The 15,258-nt window shown below is 41.9% G+C and overlaps 1 protein-coding gene across 1 annotated transcript in view; it reads right to left on the bottom strand.

The window, feature by feature from the left end:
• The window catches only part of LOC126419723 (protein qui-1), a 918,484-nt gene that overhangs the window by 82,963 nt on the left and 820,263 nt on the right, over positions 1-15,258 (bottom strand). The window lies entirely within an intron of this gene.

Here is a 15,258-nt window from a genome sequence, read left to right as displayed (position 1 = left end):
TAGCCCTCAGTGGTTCACAACCCCACAACAGGCTACAGCAGTCCATTCACCCCACCGCCGCCCCACATCGAACCTATGGTTACTGTGCGGTTCGGCCCCCAGTGGACACCCTCAAGAACATCTCGCACCAGATGAGAGTAACCCCAAAGTTTGCATGGTAGAGTAATTATGATGTACGTGTATGTGGAAGAAGTGTGTGTTTTCTAAAATTCTAGAGAAACTCTTTTATAAAAATCTGTCAAATTTCATAAATAAATGTAATACACTAATGACTTGGTTTTAGGAGAAATCACTCTATTAAAACAGCAATCTTTTCTTTTCTGTATGAAACTCTACACACCCTAGATAGGCAGGAACATACAAGTAATATTCCCAGACTTGTCAAAAGCGTTTGATACCATCACTGATGGTAACTTACTAGGCAAGATCAAGTACTGAGATATTAGGGAATGTGCATAACTGGATTAAATCATATCTCCGTTAAAGAAAACAGCTCATAGAGATAACACATGAAGTAAATGGGACAGTAAACACTCATCAGTCAGATTTATTAGTGGTCAGACATGGAGTTCGCCAAGGTTCCATATTGGGTCTGTGGCGTCAACAAGTACAAATGACATATCTCCACCATCGCAAGTTCTTTCACTCTGTTAAACTAACAGCCCATGCCATCTTAATTGTTCAGTTGATGTACGACTTATTGTAATGTGGGAATCTGTAATGAAATATGTCTAGTCTTATAGAAATGTATGTATTTCCTTTGGCTACAACCCAACCAAAATGCCACAATGGTGACCCCAAGTAAGAATTCACATGCCGTTTCCTCATAGTTCAAGTACTTTTGCATCTACCTGCCATGAAGCACTTGGATATCAAAGCTCCTCCACCTGCAACAGGACATTTTGTCACTTCACCACTGGATTCTACAACACACTTCCTGCAGTGTTGTTGCCTCAACACATTCGCCACTCAACAGTGCAACATGTGACTGCAGACTCAGGCTTTGCATCTCCAGCAAGTGTGCATCAACATGTGCATTTCGAAAATGATAACGAGATGAGCAGAGATCCTGCAGGTCATCATGCTGATGTGGATTCTGCATTTCGGGCGTAAAGTATGTATCAGATGCTGGCCACCCAAGTAACCATTACAACAGTGCCATGTGCAACCTCACCTTTGCTAGGACAGACAACGTGTACCGATTGTGCTCCCACGATGCATGAATGTCTGGTACAGCGTGCCGCAAAATTTGAATCCTCGCCAGACGTCATGCACGTCGGAGACCCATAGAGTTCTCTGCACCGTTGCGCCGTAAGAGTGAGGGCGCCACAGTGGAACATGTGGTTGCAGCAGCCAATAGCGACGGCCCCAATAGAGAACATAAGTGCCTGCCTGTTGCTCAGCCTGCCAGTCTAACCTCACATTAGACAGCGTATTTACTTTCGTGTTTTCTTTATGAGTGGATGTGGTTGTCTTGTTTGGTTTTCTTGACTCTATTGTTCTGTTCTTGTTGTTGTCGTAAGGTCCTTCATTGGTTGTGTCTGTCCTCTCCCGTTGTGTTGTTGTTTGCAGGCTGCTCCATGGGTCCCACTGTGTTACCGTCACTTCAACCCCGCGACTTTTCCAGTCGCCGTTACAACATTTTGGTGACGAGGTAAACGGTGGTCGTTGTTGGTATGGAGGTGAAGTTGGTCTGTCTGCTGGAGCAACAGCAGCAGCTCATGCAGCAGCAGCAGATCCAGTTAGACATCTTACAAAAGTCGCTGCAGTTGCTAACAGACAAAAGTCGATGCCCGGGACACGTTACCACAACAGCTTCAGAGTCCTCGGGTGGCCGTTGCTTTCCCACGCCCGCTGTCGTTTTCACCCTTTAATGACGCTAACGAGGACTGGGAAACCTACTTACATTGGCTGAAACAACATTTCATGGCTTTTCAAGTCAAGGACGACTCCTTGCAGCAGCCGTTGTATTTGTCTTGGGCCTCCCCGGACACGTTCTTTCTTCTCCGCAAGTTGGCACCGTTGTCCGATCCTGTGGCTCTCTCTTTCCAGGAGATCTGCCTTTTGCTGTTAACCTATTATTCTCAACGCTACCATGTGGCCGCCTCTCGGGTGGAGTTCCACCAGCACCATAAACAGCCCTGTCAATCGTATCGTTCCTGGGTCACGGACTTGCAGGGTCTCAGCCATCGATGCAATTTTACATGCACCAATCAGCAGTGTAAGGCTTCATATGCAGACTCTCTGATCCAGGATGTGGTGGTTCAGCTGGCTTCCGATCCTGAGGTCGGTACTCTGGCGTTGAAACTCGACAACCCCTCCTTGGAAGAGATTCTCCGCATTGCCCACTCCTTTGAAATTGCTCCAGCGGCTAACGAGTGTCTTATTGCGCGACCACAGGTGGCGGCGATCGCGGCATCATGGAGGGTTTCACCCATGTGACATTGACATGGCTCAGTTGACAGAGGCCAGCAGCGTTGGGACTCCTCGTTGTCTGACGTCTCTATGGCATCAGCGCCTTCGGTCGCCACTCGCCGCCAGTCGCACAGCCCACATCCATCTTGCCTACAGTGCTTTACTGCACATTCGCAGGCTGATTGTCCCCACCGCTGGAAAACGTGCACGTTGTGTAACAAGGAGGGCCACATCCAATCGGTTTGTCGTAGTTGCTTGACTCGCTCCAGTCCTGCTCCTTCTGGGCCTAAAGATACAGCCCATGCTCTGCAATCGTTCGTCCCACAGGACGACCCGTCAGCGCGGAAGCTTTTCCTCATGCTCCACATTTTCACTGAGGATGTCAGTTTTCCGGTCGACACTGGGGCCACCGTCTCCCTGCTTAACATACCCAACTGGGCTCTCCTACGTTGTCGCCTCCCTCTCGCCGTTTGGTTGTCTATGGAGACGGTTCCATTCCCCTTAGTAGGCAGTTCATCGTCCAGGCGACGTACAACCTTGTTACCCGGCTCCTTACCCTCTTTGTCATTGACCATCCATTGGCTTCGAATATATTTGGCCTGGATGCTTTCCAACTGTTTGGCTTTTCAATTTCCGACGAAGTTAAGGTCATTTCCACGGCTGTTCCCTTTCAGGACCTGAACGACCTGTGCTCCACTTTTGCGTCGTTGTTTTCACCGGGTCTCGGATGTGCTTCTGGCTTTCAGGCGCACATCACCCTACAGCCTGGATGCACAGCCTCACTTTTTCTGGGCCCAGCCCCTTCCAGTGGCCTTGCAGCCAGCGGTCAAGCAGGAACTTGATCGGCTCCAGGCCGCTGGCGTACTGGAGCCTGTCACAGTGCATGGGCGACACCACTGGTGGTCATGCAGAAACCCAATGGGTCCCTTCGGCTGTGTGGGGACTTTGGTGCTACAGTCAATGCTCAGTCCCTCATTGACACTTACCCCACTCCCTGACAGGAAGACCTTTCTACCAAGCTTGCCGGGGCAGAGTATTTTTCCAAGATCGACCTGCCTGAGGCTTACCACCAATTGCCCTTGGATGCTGACTCTCAGAATATCATGGTTATCAACACGCCTTTCGGATTGTATAAGTACAAGCGCTTTCCCTTTGGTGTCTCTTCGGCGCCGGCCATTTTCCAGCGATTCCTGGAGCAGCTTACACAGCCTATCCCTGCCTGTGTGAATTATCTGGATGACATCTTGGTCATCGGGCGTTCCCGCCAGGAACATTTGCAAAACCTCACCACGCTCTGTAGTCTGCTGGTTTATGCTGTCGGCTGGACAAGTGTTGTTTTTTTTTTCGACCAGAAGTGGAATACTTAGGCCACTGGCTTAGCAAAGATGGCATTCACCCTTCGGGTCGAAATGTCATGGCCATTGAGGCCCTTTCTCATCCCAAAGACTTTCTGAACTCCAGGTGTTGTTGGGCAAGGTTACTTATTACTTAAAGTTCTTGCCCCAGGCTGCCTCTGTTGCTCAACCCCTCAATCACTTGTGTCACAAAGGGGTACCTTTTGATTGGACCCCTGCCTGTGACCAGGCTTTTCTCCATTTAAAGGCGATGCTGAAGTCCGCCCCTTGCCATACTCCCTTTTCTCCGGGCAGCCTCTTGGTTGTGGTGGCTGATGCTTTGGCATACGGCATTGGGACTGTCCTTGTGCACCGGGATGCCGACAGCTCCGAACGGCCCATCGCTTATGCCTCTAAGATGTTGACCGACCCCAGCACAACGGAACTACTCCCAGACTGAAAGGGAGGCTCTGGTGATCATGTTCGCTGTCCAAAAATTTCACACCTATCTCTTAGGGCAAAGTTCACCCTCCTGACAGACCCTAAACCCATGGTTACACTTTTCGGACCACACTCTCACCTTCCAGAGTGGATAACTCAACACCTCCAGCGCTGGGCATTGTTTTTATGTAATTACACTTACACCATCTGGTATAAGCCCACCGCCCACCATGCTAACAAAGACGCTTTGTCACATCTCCCAGTGGGCCCCTATCCTGCCTTTGATCAACAGGAGGTCCTCTGCTTTCACATTGATTTCACCCGCGGGATGCACTGGACAGTCTGCCTCTTATGGCTGTTCACATTGCTGTGGCTACCCGCCTACGAATCTAAGACACACTTTGTTTCCGGTATTTGCAATCCAAAAAACCGCCTGCAGCTTAGAATCGAGTACAAAGTAAGCGGAAGTTCTGAAAAATGTTGGTAGGTGCTGCCACAACTAACTTCTGCTGTCGAATATATGTACCGCTACACAGGCATGCTTTGCAGGCACAAAGATAAATACTGGTGCCAAAGCTTCTGCATCAGTAAATAAATTAAAATAAAAGATAGAAGAATGTAAACATTATGCCATGTATTCCTTCATGTTTGCGCTATCTCATTTAAATCCTGTCTGCCTAATAAACTATGAAACTAGAGTGAGACAACAGCAAACGTGGAAGAATATACATATCATGTCATGTTTATATTCGTATTATTCTTATGCTGAATAGTGATACAGTCAGAAATGAAGCAAGGCAACTGACTAGATTTTTAAATCTAAGATGACTCTAATTTCTGTGCAGAATGTAATGTAGTAAAGAGGCACCTGGAAAGGTTTTCAAACTGAGAAAATTTTTCGCTAAACTCTCATTCAGAACATCTTCTATCATATGCAGTCTATTATTTGGTTCTTGTTGATCATCATCAAAGAAAGCAGCAGTGTAAGTAACAACAAACAGCAGTCTCTTGCCATTGTTTTGCTTATGAGACAATTCCTCTCTTTTTTTCTATTGTAAGCGGCAGTAGCGTGCGCAAAAGCAAACCATGCAGCGAGCAGCGACAGGTCATAAACACTCATTATCAGAATGCGACAAACAATGCATGACACGGTGCAATAATGCATTTTCAGTTTAGAGTGATGTAAACACCTATAACAAAGAGAACTCCATTTATCAGATCAAAGCAAAATAAGCAATCGATTCAAATCAGATGAAGCACCTTAAAAAGGAAGGGTACCTGTATAAATATGGACACAGCAGTGTAAGTAACAACAAACAGCAGTCTCTTGCCATTGTTTTGCTTATGAGACAATTCCTCTCTTTTTTTCTATTGTAAGCGGCGGTAGCACGCACAAAAGCAAGCCACGTGACGAGCGGCGACAGGTCATGGACACTCATTATCAGAATGCGACAAACAATGCATGACACGGTGCAATAATGCATTTTCAGTTTAGAGTGACGTAAACACCTATAACAAAGAGAACTCCATTTATCAGATCAAAGCAAAATAAGCAATCGATTCAAATCAGATGAAGCACCTTAAAAAGGAAGGGTACCTGTATAAATATGGACGGGGCACCTGACACACAGAAATGGCTACTTGGTAAAGCTTAACTCTTAAGATTACGACTCGAACCAAACTACTGTAGCTGTATCTTCATCCACTCGACCTAAATTGTGTCTCATGTTACAATGGACCAACTTTGTTTCGATTTAGAGGTGCGTTCCGACTTTTCTCTCCCCTTGAATTTTGAGTCTCAAATTTCAGGTGTGCCTTAGATTCGGGAAATTTTTTTTCCCTCAATTTCGAGTCTCATTTTTCAGGTGCAGCTTAGATTCGAGTGTGGCTTAGATTCGAGTAAATATGGTATTTAGGAAAAATAAAATACTACCACTTCCATGTATTTATATACTTGAAAATGTAATTAAAAACTAAACAGAGGCAGTTCTAGCATCACCTGTAATGAACCTGTACATAGCCATCACACAAGACAAATAAATGATGTACATGTAAAACAGACAAACACAAGCATACTCCACCCTGGCATCAAATTGTACAATGCACTACCCAAATCTACAAAAATAATAATGGACTTAAACAAGTTCAAATCAACTGTGAAGGATTATTTGGTCAAGCACTGTTTCTATACAGTAAGGGAATACCTAGTAAAACAAAACTGCCTCACTGATTGAGACTGTTTTTATAACATGTGTAGAGTAAGAAAATATTGTATAACTTTGTCATTTGTTAAAATGATGACTGAAAAAAAGAAAAAATCAAGGAATGTGTGTTGTAATTAATGAATGGTCCAATATCTTTTGTACACTGTACAGTCCTAGATTCACAGTGCCAATAAATAAATTACTGTGGACTACCTACATCCCTACACGCTAATGTCTTCCATGATGGCAATCGCATCTTCCAGCAGGAAGAATCAAGTACAGTGGTTTGAAAACACGATAGTGCATTTAAAGTTGATGTCTTGGTCCCTATATTTGAATTACCTAATCCAGTGTAATATGTCTGGGACACTATCTCAGCTCTGAAGCAACAATGAATCACCAGCCCACAAATTACGGGAATTGCTGTTTGACATGTGCATAAAAATATGGTGACTCTCTACTTCTTCCTTTCCCATTTAAGTTTGGTTCAAAATTGTTTTATTTACTATATATGATTGGGTTAATTGTATATATTACATTATAATAACCACACAAATTTGCTTCACATTATTTATGTTCTTCAACAGTTTCATTCACATGTAACTTTTATGTTGAGAAAACATTTGCTGAAATTATATTGTTCCTGAGTATCTGTGTAATATTTTATTTAATAATTGAAACATTTAAAAATATTACTTAAAGCTGTAGTGATAAGTGATGCTTCTGCTGACTCATGCTGTAAGTTATAATCAATTATGGTTATATGGCCACCTTGTTTTCACATTAAAAAGGAAGTTGTCTTTGTAATGTTCAGAAATTTAAATCTTACTTATCATCATCACTGTATGAGCAGATTATCTGTGCACAGATTAGCAATTTTTAAACAAATAAAAGAAAAAAGCCCTGAAAAGGTTATATTACAATTAGAACAAATAATTCATTTACAATACAAAAAAATATTACTATGAAGTTATAAATGATGAAACCATTCACAAGAGGTTCATAATGCTGCCTATGAACTGCGATTTGAACAGCTAAGTGATGCAAAAGCTAAGTGATGCAGACACAGTGAACAAAGTCTATTCGATAGAGGAATTATTTATCATAAGTTATTTATTGTTTATTATAAAAACAGTTCTAATTTTATCATTTTTCCACTCATTATATACACAAAATAAACACAACATTTGGCTACACTGAAAATGAACTGAAACCAGACTATAAGAAATGTAATTCTGGCGAGTAATGTGTAAAAAAGCAGAGGGCCTTCAGATGTGCTTTGTAGAATGTTTTGTAAACACAGTAACTACTAGTTTCCAGAGAAAATACATGTATTTCGTATTATACGTGTTTTGCATTATCCATGTACTTTTGGGTGTGCCTCAATCAGGAGCTTTCTGTATTAATTAAATTCATCCAAAAGACAACACTGCAAGGCAACTGTTACTGGAGCACTCGAATACTATGATCAGATGAAATAAGCTTTATTTCAAGTAAAAAAACATATATGGTTGGGATTCAAATATTGAAACTATACCAATCATTTTACGGTCAATATTACTGGCATATCCAATCGAGAAGGGCACGAGCACAGAAAACTGTAACGTCTGGTAGTTTACAATGATGCAGCTACACTCGGACCACTTTTTAAGAAATGCTTTACACGAGAGGTTAGAGATGAGATGGAGGTCTTTATTATATGAACAATACAAATTTAATCATTTTCCCACTAATTATATACACACAAGAAACACAACAAAAAATAAATGGAATACATAGGGGAGACTCTACAGTCTCAAAAGGGAACTGTTTTAACTATGATTGGATGTCTACAATATACTGAAAGAGTATGTGTCCAAAATTATTTCTCCATACACTGAGGTGACAAAAGTCATCAGATACCTCCTAATATCGTGTTGGACATTGTTTTGCCTGGTGTAGTGCAGCAATTTGATGTGGCATAGACCCAGCAAGTTGTTGGAAGTCCCCTGCGGAAATACTGAGTCATGCTGCCTCTATAGCTGCCCAGAATTGTGAAAGTGTTGCTGGTGCAGGATTTTCTGAGCAAACTGACCTCTTGATTATGGGCCATAAATGTTGGATGCAGTTCATGTCAGGCAATCTGGGTGGCAAAATCAGAACATTCCTGAAACCAATCATGAACAGCTGCTGCTGAATGACGTGGTCAAATATGACCATTTCTAGTCAATTATTGGTCCCGCTGACCAGTCCATTTCGTGCAAACACAGTCCACAGCATTATGGAGCCACCACCAGTTTACACACTGCCTTGTTGACAATTTGGTTCCATGGCTTTGTGGGGTCTGCGCCACACTCAAACCCTAAAATCAGCTCTTAAAACTGAAATCAGGACTCATCTTACCAGACCATGGTTTTCCAGTCACCTAGAGTCCAACCAATATTGTCATGAGTCCAGGAGAGGCCCTCCAGGAAATGCTGTGCTGTTAGCAAACGCACTTGTGTTGGTCATCTGCTGTCACAACCAATTAGTGCCTAATTTCACTACATTATTTTATCAGATACATTCATCATGCATACAACATTGATTTCTGCAGTGATTTCATGTGCTGTTTCTTGCGTGTTCACACTGACTACTCTAAGCAAACGCCGCTGTTCTCAGTCGTTAAGTGAAGGTAGTCGGCCACTGCACGGTCCGTGGTTAGCAGCAATATGTGAATATTTGGTGTTCTCGACATGCTCTTAACATTGTGGATCTTGGAGTATTGGAATCCTTAATGATTTCTGAAATGGAAAGTCCCACACATTTAGCTCCAACTACCATTCTGCATTCAAAGTCTGTTAATCCTCATTGTGTGACCATAATCACTTCGAAACCCTTTTCACATGAATCTCCTGAGAACAAATGGTAGCTGGGCCAATGCTCTGCTCTTTTATACCTTGTGCACGCAATACTACCACCATCTGTATATGTGGCTCTTGTCTTGCCTTTTGTCACCTCAATGTATACTGACACTGTTCCACATGCTGGATTGCCTAATGAGTACAAATTATTGATATTGCTCACTAAAATTTGTCATTGGTTATAATGGGAAATTAAGAGGATATTACTGTACAGTGAAAAGTATCATGTTAGTGGTAATCACTAATCAGTGAGTAACTTTTCAGAATAAAATGAAGAACCACAGAAATGATGCAGACTCCACACTGAAAGAAATAACAAATTACAGCAAAAATTAACTCAAATGAGTGTTATCGCAATTTATAAGTACTATGTGTACTAAAACAAGTAAAATTTTTCTCTCAGTGATCAAAATAACAGAAAAGAGAAAATAAATAATGAAGAATAAAACTCAAGATGTATCTCAAGGAATATGAAATATTGCTTCCTTTCCTGAGAAAAGACTGACACAAGTATTTAATCCTTCATGTTATATAAATAATTTGCAACTGTAAATTTAGTGAAGTCCATTAACTTTGGTCTACTTTTTTTCCATATTTGAGTATGTGTTACAGATTCTTGGTGAAACTCATGGGCATTGCCACTTTTTGTGACAGAATGTTGTTGCAAATCTTGCCCTGTTAACAGACAGTTTTTGGGAGAGAATGTTCATTTCTATTGCCTTTCTGCTTCTATTTTCTTCATTTTATAAAGTTGTTGTGTGTATATAATGTGTTGTATGGTCCTCTAAAATAATAATATACCATCCAGTTACAGTTGAACTCAGAGCTGCCAAAAGTGTGACTGTGCCCATATCACTGTCATTTGGTTTTTAAAAATAAAGGAAAAATCTGTTATAATAGATTAATAAAGGTCACAGAAAAAAAAATTGCTCTCAGTCATGCACCACGGGTTCCATTGTTGGGTCAAATAAAATGTTGGGTAAGAAGCCTCTGTTTTGACCCACAACATAATAATTTTGTGTTATGTGACATCTTGGCTGGACAGAGTAGACGAAGAGTGCATTTGTTAGTGTTGGCTGCAACAGAAGGTAAATGATAGTGATAAGGACTATGGTTTTTGATTTGAAATTATTATTTGTATCAGGAGTATGGCACAGAAATTCAACAGTAATTTGTTGATTGCCACAATGGGTGATCATACGACCAGAACTATGAAGTTTTTGCAACTGTATGGTTTTATGGCCAAATTTGTATAGTGCCATGCATGAAGTTGTTGCTTTATTTGGTTTTATTCTTGTATAATTTAATGTGTGTCAATTTCTTTTTACTTAATGTTTCTTTTGATAATGAATGGTGGCTTTTTGGCTAAACTTAAGTATTAGTCTGGAGAGACAGAGGCCAATACTAACTGAGGACTGTAGCAGCACCTCTCGTGTATTATGTATGAACTAGTGTCACAAGTTGGTGGAAGTAATTACATGTAGTAAATGTGTGAACTAGCATGGAAGGTAGATTAAAACTGAAGAAACTGCAAAAAGGTGGGAATTTAAGGAGATGGGACCTGGATAAACTGAAAGAACCAGAGGTTGCACAGAGTTTCAGGGAGAGCATAAGGGAACAATTGACAGGAATGGGGGAAAGAAATACAGTAGAAAAAGAATGGGTAGCTCTGAGGGATGAAGTAGTGAAGGCAGCAGAGGATCAAGTAGGTAAAACGACAAGGGCTATTAGAAATCCTTGGGTAACAGAAGAAATATTGAATTTAATTGATGAAAGGAGAAAATATAACAATGCAGTAAATGAAGCAGGCAAAAAGGAATACAAACGTCTCAAAAATGAAATCGATAGGAAGTGCAAAATGGCTAAGCAGGGATGGATAGACGACAAATGTAAGGATGTAGAGGCTTATCTCACTAGGGATAAGATAGATACTGCCTACAGGAAAATTAAAGAGACCTTTGGAGAAAAGAGAATCACTTGTATGAATAACAAGAGCTCAGATGGAAACCCAGTTCTAAGCAAAGAAGGGAAAGCAGAAAGGTGGAAGGAGTATATAGAGGGTCTATACAAGGGCAATGTACTTGAGGACAATATTATGGAAATGGAAGAGGATGTAGATGAAGATGAAATGGGAGATACGATACTGCGTGAAGAGTTTGACAGAGCACTGAAAGACCTGAGTCGAAACAAGGCCCCGGGAGTAGACAACATTCCATTAGAACTACTGACTGCCTTGGGAGAGCCAGTCCTGACAAAACTCTACCATCTGGTGAGCAAGATGTGTGAGACAGGCGAAATACCCTCAGACTTCGAGAAGAATATAATAATTCCAATCCCAAAGAAAGCAGGTGTTGACAGATGTGAAAATTACAGAACTATCAGTTTAATAAGTCACAGCTGCAAAATACTAACGCGAATTCTTAACAGACGAATGGAAAAAATGGTAGAAGCCGGCCTCGGGGAAGATCAGTTTGGATTCCGCAGAAATGTTGGAACACGTGAGGCAATACTGACCCTACGACTTATCTTAGAAAATAGATTAAGTAAAGGCAAACCTACGTTTCTAGCATTTGTAGATGTATAGAAAGCTTTCGACAATGTTGACTGGAATACTCTCTTTCAAATTCTAAAGACATCATGAGTAAAATTCAGGGAGCGAAAGGTATTTACAATTTGTACAGAAACCAGATGGCAGTTATAAGAGTCGAGGGCATGAAAGGGAAGCAGCGGTTGGGAAGGGAGTGAGACAGGGTTGTAGCCTGTCCCCGATGTTATTCAATCTGTATACTGAGCAAGCAGTAAAGGAAACAAAAGAAAAATTCGGAGTAGGTTTTAAAATCCATGGAGAAGAAATAAAAACTTTGAGGTTCGCTGATGACATTGTAATTCTGTCAGAGACACTAAAGGACTTGGAAGAGCAGTTGAATGGAATGGACAGTGTCTTGAAAGGAGGGTATAAGATGAACATCAACAAAAGCAAAACGAGGATAATGGAATGTAGTTGAATTAAGTCGGGTGATGCTGAGGGAATTAGGTTAGGAAATGAGACACTTAAAGTGGTAAAGGAGTTTTGCTATTTGGGGAGCAAAATAACTGATGATGGTCGAAGTAGAGAGGATAGGAAATGTAGACTGGCAATGGCAAGAAAGCGTTTCTGAAGAAGAGAAATTTGTTGACATCGAGTATAGATTTAAGTGTCAGGAAGTCATTTCTGAAAGTATGGAGTGTAGCCATGTATGGAAGTGAAACATGGATGATAAATAGTTTGGAGAAGAAGAGAATAGAAGCTTTCGAAATGTGGTGCTACAGAAGAATGCTGAAGATTAGATGGGTAGATCACATAACTAATGAGGAGGTATTGAACAGAATTGGGGAGAAGAGGAGTTTGTGGCACAACTTGACAAGAAGAAGGGGCCGGTTGGTAAGACATGTTCTGAGGCATCAAGGGATCACAAATTTAGCATTGGAGGGCAGTGTGAAGGGTAAAAATCGTAGAGGGATACCAAGAGATGCATACAATAAGCAGATTCAGAAGGATGTAGGTTGCAGTAAGTACTGGGAGATGAAGAAGCTTGCACAGGATAGAGTAGCATGGAGAGCTGCATCAAACCAGTCTCAGGACTGAAGACAACAACAACAACAGCATGGAAGGAAAGTGTATGTGGTGATAGACAGATGTGTAGCACAGTCCAAGTGTACCTTACATCTGTATGTGACAGTTTGGTAGTTTACTCACAGCAATCACTTTTACCATGATCTTCCAAAAACTTGGTGGGGTATTTTAGAATGTTCTGATTTCTGAGGTGATGAGTAGGCAGTCAGCTAAGCATACAGCTTAAATTTTATGGAACATTCTGTTTTATATGACACCAATCTGCAGAACTATGCATCATTATGCCACTACCTATTTTCATTTACTCATCATGATTATGTTTATCGAACACTATTTTCTCAACAGTTCTACCATCTCGTCTAATCACTCAACATCACCTGTTGCCCACTGCTATCCCATATTTCACATATTATTCTTAAAATATAATTTTCAGCAAACAGTATATCAATTGTTATGATTTATGCAAGTAGATGTACTTACTGCCTATATTTCAGCACTCTACATATGATTATAATAGCTGTACATTTCTTTTAATTGGCTCTGGATGTATACTTCAGTTTTATCTGGCTTCTTTTCTTTTTGTTGTGCTTGTCTAGATCTTCTGCATGTGTGTGTGGGGGGGGGGGGGGGGGGGAGGGAGGGGGGGGGGGTTGAACATGTGTATGTGTATGTGCGTATGCGAGCCCACATGTGTGTTTTAGCAGATTTTGGTTGGTATGTTAATTTTAATGTTTTATTTCTTTTGGAAGTATACCGTATGTATTTACTTGGTGTAGTGGAATGTGATTTACCTGCATATATAAATTAATGTTGATGATACTATCTATGAATTTGTGGGTTGCTTTCTTTGGGTTGCTGGTAAATAATGTTTACTTACAGTTGGTGGATAATGTGGAGTTTGTTCTAGCTATAAAGGTGAAGTAAAGTTTTCAGTGGCAGTTTCTACAGTGAGATTTGGCTCCTTGGTATATCAGAATTTGTCCTAGGTATGTAGGTCAAATGTTCTGGTAGAATTCAAATACTTTTGGATTAAGGCCGAGCACTCGTGGGAAGGCAGAAATGTTGAGTCATCAATAGGGGAAAAAGGGGGGGAGGGATGTCGCTAGCTTTCAGAGTAACCCTCTTTTGAACTAGGATAACACACACACACACACACACACACACACACACACACACACACACACACACACACACACACACACAAAACACATGACTTATGCCCCTACATGGTGCCGGCTGGATGAACAGCACCAGTACTGCATTTCAGTAGGTGCACCTGGTTGTGGAGGGGGTAGTGTTAGAGGGAGAGGGAGGCAGAAGGCAAAGAGAGGGCTGGGGGTGAACAGCTAGCAGTTTGGAGGAAGGCAGGTGGTTTGCTGGTCAGGAATGTAGGAGGGAGAGGTGGTAAGTATATGGGCTAGCCATGTGGTGCACAATTGTAAGATCCGATGAGAAGTCATGGTCAATGAAGATAATGTGGATATGTGAACTGGGAGAGGGTGACAGGATGGAGAAAAGGGAAACTTTTGGATGGAAGGTGTGGGGACAGTGTGTTACCTGAGATTGAGACCAGGATGATTATGAGAACAGAGGATGTGTAGTAAGGATAATTCCCATCTGTATAGTTTAGAGAAGCTGGTGGTGGAAGGAAAGATCCAGATGGCCAAGGTTGTGAAGCGGCCACTGCAATTTAGCATGTGGTGTTCAACTGCATCTTGTGGCACTGGGTGGTCAACTTTGTTCTCAGCAACTGTTTGGCAGTGACCATTCATCGTCTGTTTGGCAGTGACCATTCATCGTGGTAGACAGATGATTGGATCATGGTGGCATAAAAAAAGCTGTGCAGCATTTGCAGCAGAGACGGTAATGACACGGCTGCTTTCATCCGACACTTTTCCACGGGGATTGTATTCCTGTGACACACCAAGGTGCAAGATCTGTTTAATCCACCCATCCAGCATGCGCTACTCCAGTCCTGTCACACACTTATCCTCACCCCGTCAGAGGCTGGGCCACCTGTGATAGCAGTCATATCATATACCAACCCTGCTGCAAACACTGCACAGCTTTTCATGTTTGTACGACTACTGGCCAGGTGTCCACCAGGATGAATGGGCACCTCCAAACAGTTGCCAAGAACAGAGTGGCACAACAAGCAGCTGAGCGCTACATCTAACTGAGCACAGCATGCTCAGTTTCAATGCATGATTCACAATCTGGCCCTTCTGGATCCTTTGCTCCGCTAACAGCTTCTTTTAATTATGCAGATGGGAGTAGTTTTCGCAACACATCATCTGCTCCCATAATTTTCCTGGCCTCAGTCTCAGGTAACCCACCATGCCCGCACCCTCCACCCAACAGTTTCCTCT

This window comes from Schistocerca serialis, chromosome 9 (assembly GCF_023864345.2).
Source record: "Schistocerca serialis cubense isolate TAMUIC-IGC-003099 chromosome 9, iqSchSeri2.2, whole genome shotgun sequence".
Lineage (NCBI taxonomy): Eukaryota > Metazoa > Arthropoda > Insecta > Orthoptera > Acrididae > Schistocerca > Schistocerca serialis.
The sequence above is the reverse complement of the archived record's forward strand: the minus strand, read 5'-3'. Positions and strand labels throughout refer to the sequence as shown.